Source organism: Canis aureus, chromosome 8, assembly GCF_053574225.1.
Source record: "Canis aureus isolate CA01 chromosome 8, VMU_Caureus_v.1.0, whole genome shotgun sequence".
NCBI classification, from domain to species: domain Eukaryota; kingdom Metazoa; phylum Chordata; class Mammalia; order Carnivora; family Canidae; genus Canis; species Canis aureus.
The window spans coordinates 34,714,707-34,727,225 of record NC_135618.1 but is presented as its reverse complement, the minus strand read 5'-3'; the positions used below and the strand labels follow the sequence as shown (position 1 = coordinate 34,727,225).

Here is a 12,519-nt window from a genome sequence, read left to right as displayed (position 1 = left end):
AGACACTACAAAACAAACAAACAAACAAACAAAACAAAAAACAAAAAACTACAGGCCAATATTCCTAATTGATATAGATGCAAAAATTCTCAACAAAATATTAGCAACCCACATTCAATAACATGTTAAAAGGGTCATATACCAAGATCAAATAAGATTTGTTTTAGAGATGCAAGGATGGTTCAACATCTGCAAATCAATCAGTATAAAAAACACATTAACAAAATGAAAGATCACACAATAATCTCAGGTGCAGAAAAAGCCTTTGACAAAATTCAACATCCATTCATGATAGAAACTCTCAAAAAAGTGTTTTTATTTTAAAGTATATTGTTTCTCCTTTTTTTTTAAAGCTTTCTTTTTTATGTAATCTCTATACCCAATGCTGGCCTCTAACTCATGATTCTGAGATCAAGAGTTACCTGCTTCACTGACTGAGCCAGCCAGGTGCCCCCAAATAGTGGGTTTAGAAGAACATATCTCATGCTTGCTTCAGCAGCACATATACCAAAAATTGGAATGATGGACACTTGAGTTCTTTCCATATATTGGCTATTGTAAATAATGCTGCAATAAACATAGGGGTACATATATCTTTTCAAATTAGGGTTTTCATTTTCTTTGGGTAAATAACCAGTAGTGGGAATACTGGAGCATATGATATTTCTATTTTTAATTTTTTTGAGAAATCACCATACTGTTTTCCACAGTGACTGCACCACTTTGCATTCCCACCAACAGTGCACAAGCGTTCCTTTTTCTCTGTATCCTCACTAACACTTTTTATCTCTTGTCTTTTTGATACTAGCCATTCTGACTCATGTGAGGTGATATCTCATTGTGGTTTTGATTTGCATTTCCCTGATGATTAGTGACGTTGAGCATTTTTTCATGTGTCTATTTGCCATCTGTATGTCTTCCTTGGAGAAAATTTCTATTCCGTTTCTCTGCTCATTTTTAATTAGATTATTTGTTTTTCTGATGTTGAGTTGTATAAGTTCTTTATGTATTTTAGATATTAATCCCTTATTGGATATATCATTTGCAAATATCTTCTCCCATTCAGTAGGTTGACTTTTTGTTTTGTTGATGGTTCTTTCCTTTGTGCAAAAAGCTTTTCATTTTGGTGTAGTCTCAATAGCTTATTTTTGTTTCCCTTGCCTAAGGTGAGGACATATCTAGAAAAATATTGCTAAGATTTATGTCAAAGACATTATTGTCTATATTTTCTTTTGGGAGTTTTATAGTTTTGGATCTCACATTTAGGTCTTTGACCCATTTTTAGTTTATTTGTATGTATAGTCTAAAAAGGTGATCCAATTTTATTCTTTTGCATGTAGCTGTTCAGTTTTCCCAGAATCATTTATTGAATAGACTGTCTTTTCTCCATTGTATGTAATTGGTGGTTGTCAGAGAGAAGGGGTGGGTGTTATTGAGCAAAACGTGTTTAAGGATAGTGGGAGGTACAGGCTTCCTTTCATGGAATGAATAAGTCACAGGGATGAAAGGTACTGCATAGAGAATATAGTTAATGGTATTATAATAGGGTCATAATGTAACATTTGGTAGTTATACTTGTAGTGAGAATAGCATAATATATAGAGTTGTTGGAATCACTATGTTGTACACTTGAAACGAATGTAACATTGTCAACTATACTTCAAAAAAAAAGATGGCTTAGATGTATCCTGGTTGACACAAATACAATATGTTGAATTGAGTTCTTACATTTTCTAACACCTTTCATAATGAACATGTATTATTTTTGTAATAACAAAAAAATAGTCATATTGTGGATAATAGTTAAATGAGCAAAGGACTGAGAGAATTCACAAATGAAAAAATTAAAGAGCTAATAAACATGAAAAATGTCTAGACTTTCTAGTCATCAAAGTACTGCAAACTGAGACAACACTGAAATACTTTATTTGTTGACAAAGATTTTTTTTAAATGCCACTGTTCAGTGTTACAGAGCATATCAAACTATCATTGCCATGTTGCTGGTGAGAATATATGCTTGTACAGACTTCTTGAAATCATTATTAGGAACATTACAATTTTTATACTTGTCCTAATACTTGCTCACCTAAGAATTTATCCCAAGGAAATAATTTAAAATATAGGTAAAGATAAAAATTTTGAAAACTGGAATCAATCTAAATATCTGTTGTTAGGAAAATGATTAATTACAGTGTAGCCATGTAGTGGACAGAACTATTAAAAATAAACATTTATTTCAAAGTACAATAACATGGGGAAATGTTCTTTATGTTTAGTGAAAAAAAGCATGTTGCAAAATTGCTTAATTTATTATGATCACAACGATGTAAAACATGTTTAATAAACACAAAAGAATTATGCAAAAGCCATCTGAGTCTGGACATTTCTGTACTTTTCTCATTTTATACAATAAGCTAAAAGCATCAAGCAATAAAAAAGGTTAAAACTAAGAAAAAATACTATGGATTTGAACATTCCCCCACAAGCGTGCTCTCTGTTACTTCCTTCTGGTGGCTTTCTATAAAAAAAAATACATAGAAAAAATAAAAAATAAAAAAAGACATATATATGAAACAGGGGTAAATTCTTAGGGGTCAGGGAATAACAGTTTAGGAGTTTGGTAGAGTTGAGGGAATCTGCCCTACACTAGGGTGACTAATCATTCTCAGACTGAGGGCATCCCAGGATGCAGAACTTTCTACTTTAAATCCAGGACAGGAATTGGAAAGGGCAAGTGAGCAAGGCAACACTTTAGGATTCGTGGAACAAAGAAAATAGGTTTAAGAAGCCTGTCTGAGAAAGAAAAGCAAGTGGTAGTTCAGGGCTTTAACCAGGAAACACCCTGTGTTCTTTTACTGGGTTAACTTTTGGGGTTCTCTAAAGTTGAAGTGTTCAATATCATGGCTTAACAGTAGATCTGGAAGCTGCCTGTTAGCAAGGCAATCAAGTGCTTTTAATTCACGTGGTGTCATGTACAAAACAAGTTGCACAATGAAACTTACTTACTATCCTGTTATTCCAAATATCACTTAGTAGGATGGATTGCTTAGAAAGGACTATGATGACTACCCTGGCAGTCTCCTGTGTGTTGAACTTCTAAGAGTCTATTTGCCTTTAGGATAATATGCATGCTCAGATGTTCTTCTCTGAAGATTATGCCCATTATTTTATGACACTTTTATCAGTCTTAATTATGGGATTGCAGATGTGCCCAGAGGTTCCCTTGACAGCAAATTGCACAAATCTAAATTGTGGTCATTTAGAACTCTTTCTACTTTAGTGGCTAGACTCCACCTCAGTAAGTGTCACAGTTGGTCCTCCCCAACCATTTTTTTTTTCATCAGTAGGACCTCAGTAGGATCCTGATCTCAGAGACATAAAGGACTAAGTAACTTTTTAGAGGTTCCTCACTTCCCAGTTGGCTCAAATTCCTTCTAAGAAACCAGGTATGGTCATCCTACATTTACTTGCTAGCTTGCTAAAAGGATTACGAAGAGTAGGTCTTTCAAAAATAGTGAGCAACATTTCAGATCAGTGTCTATGAATGCCCCTCGTTGCTTCTACTCACAACCCAGCCCTGAACCACAGGCTTTTTAAAAGACATTTTTGAGTTCTCAGAGTTTCCAAAACCCATTTAAAAGGCTTATAGAAGTTCTTTCCATCAAGCTAGGCATAAGGGTTTTTTCAGTCCAGCTTCCTCAACTAAACTTCTACATGTACCTGCCCTTCACTTAGGGGAAAAGGAGGAAGAGGGGGAAAGAAGATTTGATATTTATTGAACACCCTCCATGTGTCAGACGCTGAGCAAGATACTCTATGTACTTCTGTCATCAAATTCCTATAAGCACCCTTTATCCTCATTTTGTGGATGAGGAAACTGAGGTGTAAATCACTTAGATAACTTATTCAAGTTCTCAATTAATAAGGAATAGAGAGCTAAGAGTCTGGTTTATAGAAATGTGTGCTCTTTCCACCTTTCTCAAACAGCCAAATGGGTCTTCCTTTCTGCTTGCCTTCCTCCTCCTTCCGTCTTCTCTCTCTTCTTCATTCCACCAACATTTTAGAATTGTAATAAAGGCTATTAGAGAGATACGCAGAATGCTCTGAAAGCTTCTTAGGGGAAGCAGGCCTAACAAAGGAGATGAGGGAAGGTTCTAGGAAATGACATACTGAGGGATATGTAAGAAATAACCAGGCAAAGGGAGGAAGGTGGAGCGGTCACTCTGGGCAGAGTGAACAGCATGAAGTGAAGGTCCCACAGTGGGAAGGAGACCAGGTATCTGAGGAATATGAGATGAAGGGGATACAGTAAGAGGGAAGAGTGACACTTGGCTAGTGAGAGAGATAGGGACAAGGAGAGCGAGTGTTTGCAGCTGGGGGAGAGGACTTTGGCCCTTCCCTGAATGCACCTCCACTCACCTGAAGCACTGAAGAAAAGTATTTTTAGTCTTTACAGAGAAAATACTTTTTATCTTTACAGTAGTATTTTTAAAAATTAAAGCCTTATTGGCACGCTGGAGGTGATCATTCTTTGTACGGGGCTGCTCTGTACCTAGCTTCCCTCTTGGTCTCCAGGTACTAAATACCAGGAGCACCTTCCGAGTCAGGCAGCACTGTGGTAACCAGAAACACCCTACAGTTTCTGAACCCCTCTGCAATGGTCCTGCCTCCTGCTGAGAACCATTGCTCTCCTTGGGGCTGCAGTTGCGTCATTGCCACCAAGGTCATGACCATGTTTTATCCCTTCATCTACCAATAGCCAAACTCCTCTTTTCGTGGATGTCCTTCCCTACATACACCCTAATGATGGAGTTTGTTCTATGACATACTGGGAGCATTTCTAATTCCATGAAATAACTGTTGAGTCTCTGCTATATGCCAAGGTCAGGAGTACAGGTAGGCCAGTGACAGAAACAGAAGTGAAACGATTAGTTATAATATGGTGGGGAAAGTGTAGCCGAGAATGGTTATCTAGGAACTGGAGGTGGCGGAGGAGGAGGTGATGGCTTCCCCTGGCCAAGGAAGCTGAGAGGAGGGCAGTACATTTTATGGAGACATAAAACACCAGGTGAGCTTGGACAACTATAAATAGTTTGGCATTGTTGAAGCATGAATTTCAAGTCCAGGTGTAGTAGGAAGACAGGTTGGAGAGGCAAGAGGCCCACACAGTTCACAAAGGGCTTCATATGCCAAGCTAAGATAAGCTTAGATAATATGCAAAATAAACTCCCAAATGTATTATACTTGCAAATCTTCAATCATCCTGAAATGATAACATCTGGATGAGGTGTGTAAGAATTTTCTGCAGAGCTATGTAGATCAGGTTATTTTGCAGGGTGACACAAGTTTTTCTTTAGCTCTTTCACCTCATTATGAAGTCCTTGTGAGCCTTGGAGGTTTTGAAGTTTCTTTTCATGTATTTTTTAACAGCTTTATTGAGCTGCAATTGACATATAATAAATAGCACATAAAGTACACAATTTTTCAAGTTTGACATTTGTATGACATATTTATACATCTGTGAAACCAACACCACAATCAATATATCCATCAATCCAAAGGAGGTGGATGGGGGATGCGGTAGCTAGGTGATGGGGATTAAGGAGGGCACTTGTGATGAGCACTGGGTGTTGCATGTAAGTGATGAATCACTGACTTTTTTTAAAAGATTTTATTTATTTATTCATGAGAGACACAGAGAAATGCAGACACATAGGTAGAGGGAGAGGCGGCTCCCTCTGGGGAGCTTGATGCAAGACTCGATCTCAGGACCCCGGGATCACCACTTGAGCCAAAGGCAGATGTTCAACTCCTGAGCCACCCAGGTTTCCCTGAATCACTGGCTTCTACTCCTGAAACCAATATTGCACTATGTATTAACCTGATAGGAACAGATACTACACTTGATCTTAGCCAAAAGACCAAGAAGCAATTACACTGTGCATTAACCAACTAGAATTTAAATAAAACTGAAAAAGTTGCTGAGTGAAGTAAGTCAATCGGAGAAAGACAAACATTATATGTTCTCATTCATTTGGGGAATATAAATAATAGTGAAAGGGAATATAAGGGAAGGGAGAAGAAATGTGTGGGAAATATCAGAAAGGGAGACAGAACGTAAAGACTGCTAACTCTGGGAAACGAACTAGGGGTGGTAGAAGGGGAGGAGGGCGGGGGGTGGGAGTGAATGAGTGAAGGGCACTGGGGGTTATTCTGTAAATTGAACACCAATAAAAAATAAATAAATAAAAACAAAACAAAACAAAACAAAACAAAACAAACTGAAAAAGTAAATTAAAAAACTATATATATTCATCAATACTAAAAATGTTCTTATGTCCCTTGGTAATCCTTCTCCGGGCCTGCATCCCAACCCCAGACAACCAGTGATTTGCTTTCTGTCACTGTATACTACTTTGCATTTTTTGAATTTTATATAAACATGTACTCTCTTTTGGCTTATTTCAAATGGCATAATTATTTTGAGATGCATCCAGGTGGTTGCATGCATAAATAGCTATAATTTATGGTTTTTTATTTTTAAAATTGTTAATTAATTAATTTATTTATTTAGGTGGGCAGCAAAGCAAAGTTTATTGAGCGATTGTACAAAGCTCCCGTAGAGGGAGGGGACCCAAGAGGGTTGCCCAATTTTTTATTTTTTATTTTTTATTTTATTTTTAAAGATTTTATTTATTTATTCATGAGAGACACACAGAGAGAGAGGCAGAGACACAGGCAGAAGGAGAAGCAGGCTCCATGCAGGGAGCCCAATGCTGAACTTGATCCCAGGACCCTGGGATCATGCCCTGAGCCAAAGGCAGACGCTCAACCACTGAGCCACCCAGGTGCCCCAATTTTTTTTTATTTTTTAAAATACATTTTATTTGTTTACTTATCTGAGAGAGAAAGAGAGAGTGCACACTCATGAGTAAGAGGGGAGGGGGAAGGGCAGAAGGAAGAGAGGGAGAAAGACAAGCAGATTCTGCACTGAGCATGAGCACACAGGGTTTGATCTCATAACCCTGAGACCAGGACTCTGAAACCAAGAGTCAGTCACCTAACCAACTGAACCACCCAGGTGTGCCAATCATTTACTGTTTTTTTTTTAACTTTATACTTTTGAGATATGTCCTCCTAAAGTATTTACTGTATCTCAAAAAGTTTGCTCCATGAGATGACAAAGCTCTATTTTAGGAGTGGCTTTGTGGGTAACAGGTACAAGAGAAGAAATGATGAGGCATAGATCCTGGTTTTCTAAGAACTCTCCAAATATAAAATATAGTACTGTGATAAGCAAAATAATGGCCCCCAAAGATGCCTACATCTTAATCCGTGGAACCTTTGAATATGTCACTTTACAGGTCAAAAGAGGTTTTGCAGGGATCCCTGGGTGGCGCAGCGGTTTGGCGCCTGCCTTTGGCCCAGGGCGCGATCCTGGAGACCCGGGATCGAATCCCACATCGGGCTCCCGGTGCATGGAGCCTGCTTCTCCCTCTGCCTGTGTCTCTGCCTCTCTCTCTCTCTCTCTATCATTAAAAAAAAAAAAAAAGAGGTTTTGCAGATGTGGTCCAGTTAGGGACTTTGAGGGGACGAGAGCATCTTGGATTATCTAGGTGGACCCATTTTTGTAATCACAGGGGTCCTGTGAAGTTAAAGGGAGGTATGAGGGTCAGAGTCAAAATGAGATTTGAAGATGCTATGATGTTGGCTTTGAAGATGAAGAAAGTGGCCACCACTCAAGGAATGCAAATCACCTTTAGAAGCTGGAAAAAGCAAGGGAATGGATTCTCCACTAGAGCCTTCAGAAGGAATGCAGGCTGCTGACACCTTGATTTCAGCCCACTGAGACTCATTTTTGTACTTCTGACCTCCAGAACTGAAAGATAATGAATTTGTGTTGTTTTAAGCCACTAGGTTTGGGATAATTAGCTACAGCAGGAATAGAAATTAGTTACCAATCCTGTTTTTTAAAAAAAAAAAAAAGCTCTGGTGAGTCTGACCACTATTTCTTTTTCCACTTTGTGACATGTGGTCTAATAGGAGCAGAAACAAATTGTCTTTAGAATCAGTCTGAGCTGTCCTAGCTGCATTTCTGAGCTCATTTCCTTAGCCCATAGCAGGGATGATAGAGTATTTATCTCAGGGGCCATGGAGAGAATTGATGAGATGAAATACACAGAGGGCCCAGCACATAGTGAGTCCTCCATAAACCTTTGCTTTCTTCACTTTCCACCTAATACTGGAATCCAAGGGACTAAATCTTTGCTGCTAGTGACCCTCTGTGTAATTCTGGCTAATTTGCTTTCTCTCCTTCAATCTGTTGAGGTTAAGGGGAAATACTTATTAACCCTCTGAGACTGTTTAATTAGAGTTTGTAATGTGGCTGGATACTCTTGGTTGGAAAGTGTTACTTAGAAGCAAAGCACTGCTATCTTTTGAGCAGGTAATTATTTCCTGGCCTAAATTGTTTAGCACTGTACTGAGTTTCCATTTCTGAGATGACGGTATTGCTTGAGTGGGTGAAGAAATACCTCCTCTGGGTATTGTGTGCCTTAATTAATGTTTATTAAGCCTACACAAGCCCAACATAATAGGCTGAATGCTGAACCTTATTTTCCTTTTGTATGGTTGTCGCTTCTAGGATCTTAATATAGCAAGTAAAATTGATAAAAATTGGCATTTTAGCATTGGATTAAGTAATATTTACTTCATAGTCATGTTGGGAAGAGTCTAACTGATTACTAAAGTGCCTTGAGCTTTTTATAAGAAAGGGGCTAAGGAAGTAGTGCTATTATTTTTCTATAAGGACATAATTTATATTCTGGCCCCTCTTATCTCTAAGAGTTGCCAAACTTAAGCTAGAAAGTTTAGGGAAAGGAAAAGGTTTTGTTTTGTTTTGTTTTTAGATTATAGGGATGCCTGGGTGGCTCAGCGATTGAGCATCTGCCTTTGGCTCAGGTCATGATCTCAGGGTCCTGGGATCAAGTTCCATATTGGACTCCCTGCAGGGAGCCTGTTTCTTCTTCTGCCTGTGTGTCTCTGCCTCTCTCTGTGTGTCTCTCATAAATAAATAAATAAATAAATAAATAAATAAATAAATAAATAAATAAGTAAATAAATAAATAAATAAATAAATAAATAAATAAAATCTTTCAAAAATTACACTTCTTTAAATCAATGTTCTTTAAAATTTTTGATTAGAATTGTTTGTAGAAAATCAGTTGGCAAGAGTTTTCGAACTGTTTCCAAAGCACAGCAAAGGTCTATGGTTCATAGCACAAATTAGACAATCCAAGATAACTACATGGTTATGTCAATGGGAAAATTGGATAAAGAGACAGCACTGACTCCCAAAAGGCAGGTATACCAAACAAAGGCTGCTGATAAAACACAGGGAGGAAGCTTCTCCAAATACTAGTTCACTCACAGTTTCAAAAGCCTTTTGCTCAGATTTTTCAAATAGTTTCAGGATAGGTAATTTGTAACAGGTGGTCATCAGATTCATGCACATTTACCAAGGGTCTGGGTCTGTATCTCCAAGATGGGCTGTAAATAATATACCCAGATGGCTCTCGAGGGAGCACTGGGTTGATTTGTTGCTCCAACAGAGTGTCTCCCTTCTGCCATTCAATGACAGGAGGAAACCAGACGGCCATACTGCAAGGTATATGGTTGCAGCTATATAGACCCTATTTGTGTGCACCCACATTTCTGAGATAAAGTTAGCTGATAGCATTACCAGCACGTAATCAAATGCAGTCATTGCAGAGGGACCCTGTATCATATTGCCTTTGAAAATACTTGAATCTAAAACACCATACACTGGAGACAAAATCCATGAATACCTGGCCTTTGGGCATAGCCTACGACATATTATTCTAAACCATCTCCTATTTGCCTTCATGGGTAAATAGAAATCTTGAGCTAGAAACAGAGAGAGAGAATTTGAAAATTCAGAGTCAAACTAAGTATTTTTGCATGCACCTAAAAGACCACACACACACACACACACGGACAAGTTTAGATCACATCAGAAGTTCCTTAGGTAGTTTTTTTTTTTTTTTAAGATTTTATTTATTTATTCATTTATTCATGATAGTCACAGAGAGAGAGAGAGAGAGAGAGAGAGGCAGAGACACAGGCAGAGGGAGAAGCAGGCTCCATGCAGGGAGCCTGACGTGGGATTCGATCCTGGGTCTCCAGGATCATGCGCCGGGCCAAAGGCAGGCACTAAACCACTGCGCCACCCAGGGATCCCCCTTAGGTAGTTTTCAAAGTTAATTTCTTGCAATTGAAGGAACATGGAAGGAGCAGGCCACCATGGTTTGGATGCTCGGTTTTTGTTCTATTACTTAATTGCAGCCAAATTCCTACTATTGAAAACAAGGAAGATGATTTAGAATTAAAGGATTTCTCATCTGTGCTGAAAGGTTCATGGCTTCACTCCATGAGGTGCAGAGATCCCAGGATGGAGGGGAGTCTCTATTGCTACCACTGTCGTTTTACCTCTTTGTGTTGACGGTGGTGTGTGTTGGTCGAAGACTTAGAGCTTTAGGTGGTAGAAAAAACCGTAGCAGGGGCACCTGGCTCCATCAGTAGACTCCCGCCCCTCTTGATCTCAGCGTTGGGAGATTGAGCCTCATGCTGGGTGTAGAGATGACTTAAAAATTTTAAAATATATATATATTTTTAAAAGATTTTATTTCTTTACTTGAGAGAGAGAGCAAGAGGAGGGGCAGAGGGGGAGGGAAAGAAAGAACTAAGCAGACTCTGCAGGGAGTGCAGAGCCCAACGTGGGGCTCAATCTCTCAACCCCTAGATTGTGATCTGAGCCAAAACCAAGAGTTAGATGCTTAACTGACTGAGCCACCCAAGCACCCCCAAAATAAAAGTCTTTTTAAAAAGATTTCATTTATTTGAGAGACAGTGAGAACACCCAAGTGGGGGTGGAGGGGCAAAGGGAGAGGGAGGAGCAGACTCCCCGTTGAGCAGGGAGCCCGACTTGGGACTAGATCCCAGTACCCTGAGATCATGACCTGAGCCAAAGGCAGATGCTTAATGGACTGAGTTATCAAGGTGCCCCAATACAAAAAAACCAACCAAACCAACAAAAATAAAACTTAAATAATTGGATCATGCACTTAAAGTTTCTAACTGTGACATATATGACATATAAAGAAGGAAGAAGAATTTGGATCTAACTGTAAACTGCTTTTATTACACTTCATAGGGTTGATCTTAAAAGAGTAGGGTTCAGGACCTGAGTGTTAAGTGGCTTAATTTACGGAGGAAGTCTTGAAGGGTGGGTAGAAACAATGTCTGCTTTCTCCCCTGCCTCTGCGTCATAACCTGTCTGGAGACTAGCAAAGGTCTAAACACAATGGTAGGTATTCGAAATGAAGTTAAGTGAGTGTCACAGGCACATGGCCCCAGTTTTCCTTTGAAGATGGGAATAATCCTCCAATATAAAACATAATACATAACATCTTATTACCACTAAATGGGCTTAGTGAATAAAACAAACATCACCTACTACCCAGAAACAATGATTCACTGACCATCTTTGATCTCTAACCACTAAGGAGTTTTTATTTTCCCTTCTTTAGACATTCTTAATTGATTCCATCAGATTCCTAATCATCCTAGCCATGGTTACCTTCTCTTAAACTGGGCAAATTACTAAGCACAAGTCACCACTTCAACACCAAATTCAGACTTTATAAAAAAGTAAACCACACAGGGGATATATGTCAGCATGGTGAACACCTGTTGCTTAGGTCCCAGACTGAAGTGTTTTCACAGGGCTGGTCACTGGGGTGTGCTAGCCTTATTTGCTCCAAGTGTTCATGCTCAGGGTGATTTGTGAGCTATTGCTGAGCACATAATGGTCAGTTAGCTACATAAGCAGTCATGGCCTTAGATGTGTTCACGTGAACTCAGTAAACCAAATTGGGTCTATACAAAGGTTCTGTTAAGTTCTGACCAGAACCTCTTCAGATTCACCTTTGGATTCCGAGATTGAGCTGGTTTCGACCTGAGAAGATATTCCAGTTCCTTACAGCTACCTGTAAGACGTCCATTAAAATGCTAAGGGTGTAGATTATTTTGGTAGTCTCTCTCTTTTTCTTTTTCTTGGCAAAAATTAAATGGTATCAGTTTAAGTGGGATGATATTTGAGTAACTAGGATCCCGCTAACAAAAGGTCTTTCCTTTCTTAAGCAAAAAGGGCTTAGAGGTGGGGCACCTGGATTGCTCAGTGGTTGAGCATCTGCCTTGGGCTCAGGGCATGATCCCGGGGTCCTGAGATTGAGTCCTGCATCAGGCTCCCCACAGAGAGTCTGCTTCCTCCTCTGCCTATGTCTCTGCCCCTCTCTCTGTGTCTCTCATGAATAAATGAATACAATCTTTAAAAAAGCGGGGGGCCTCGGGGTCAGCAAGGAGCATCTCAAGATACAAAGAAGGCATGAGGATGAGTTTTGGGGCTGTAGCTTGGGTTACTAAAGTCCTGCAAAACT

At 39.2% G+C, this 12,519-nt stretch overlaps 1 protein-coding gene and 1 pseudogene across 12 annotated transcripts in view; one reads left to right on the top strand and one right to left on the bottom strand.

The window, feature by feature from the left end:
• Positions 1-12,519, top strand: part of AKNAD1 (AKNA domain containing 1) — a 62,198-nt gene that overhangs the window by 10,960 nt on the left and 38,719 nt on the right. For 7 of the 12 annotated variants that reach the window (XM_077905695.1, XM_077905697.1, XM_077905702.1 and 4 more), the window contains exon 1: positions 11,907-12,071. The exons of 1 other annotated variant lie outside the window; for it this stretch is intronic. The gene's annotated coding sequence lies outside the window, so the exon portion shown is untranslated. Of the gene's footprint in view, positions 1-11,906; positions 12,072-12,519 lie in introns of those variants that run through there. 4 more of the 12 variants (XR_013384652.1, XM_077905698.1, XM_077905703.1 and 1 more) reach the window with 1 other exon arrangement.
• On the bottom strand, positions 5,783-5,934 carry LOC144319843 (U2 spliceosomal RNA; annotated as a pseudogene).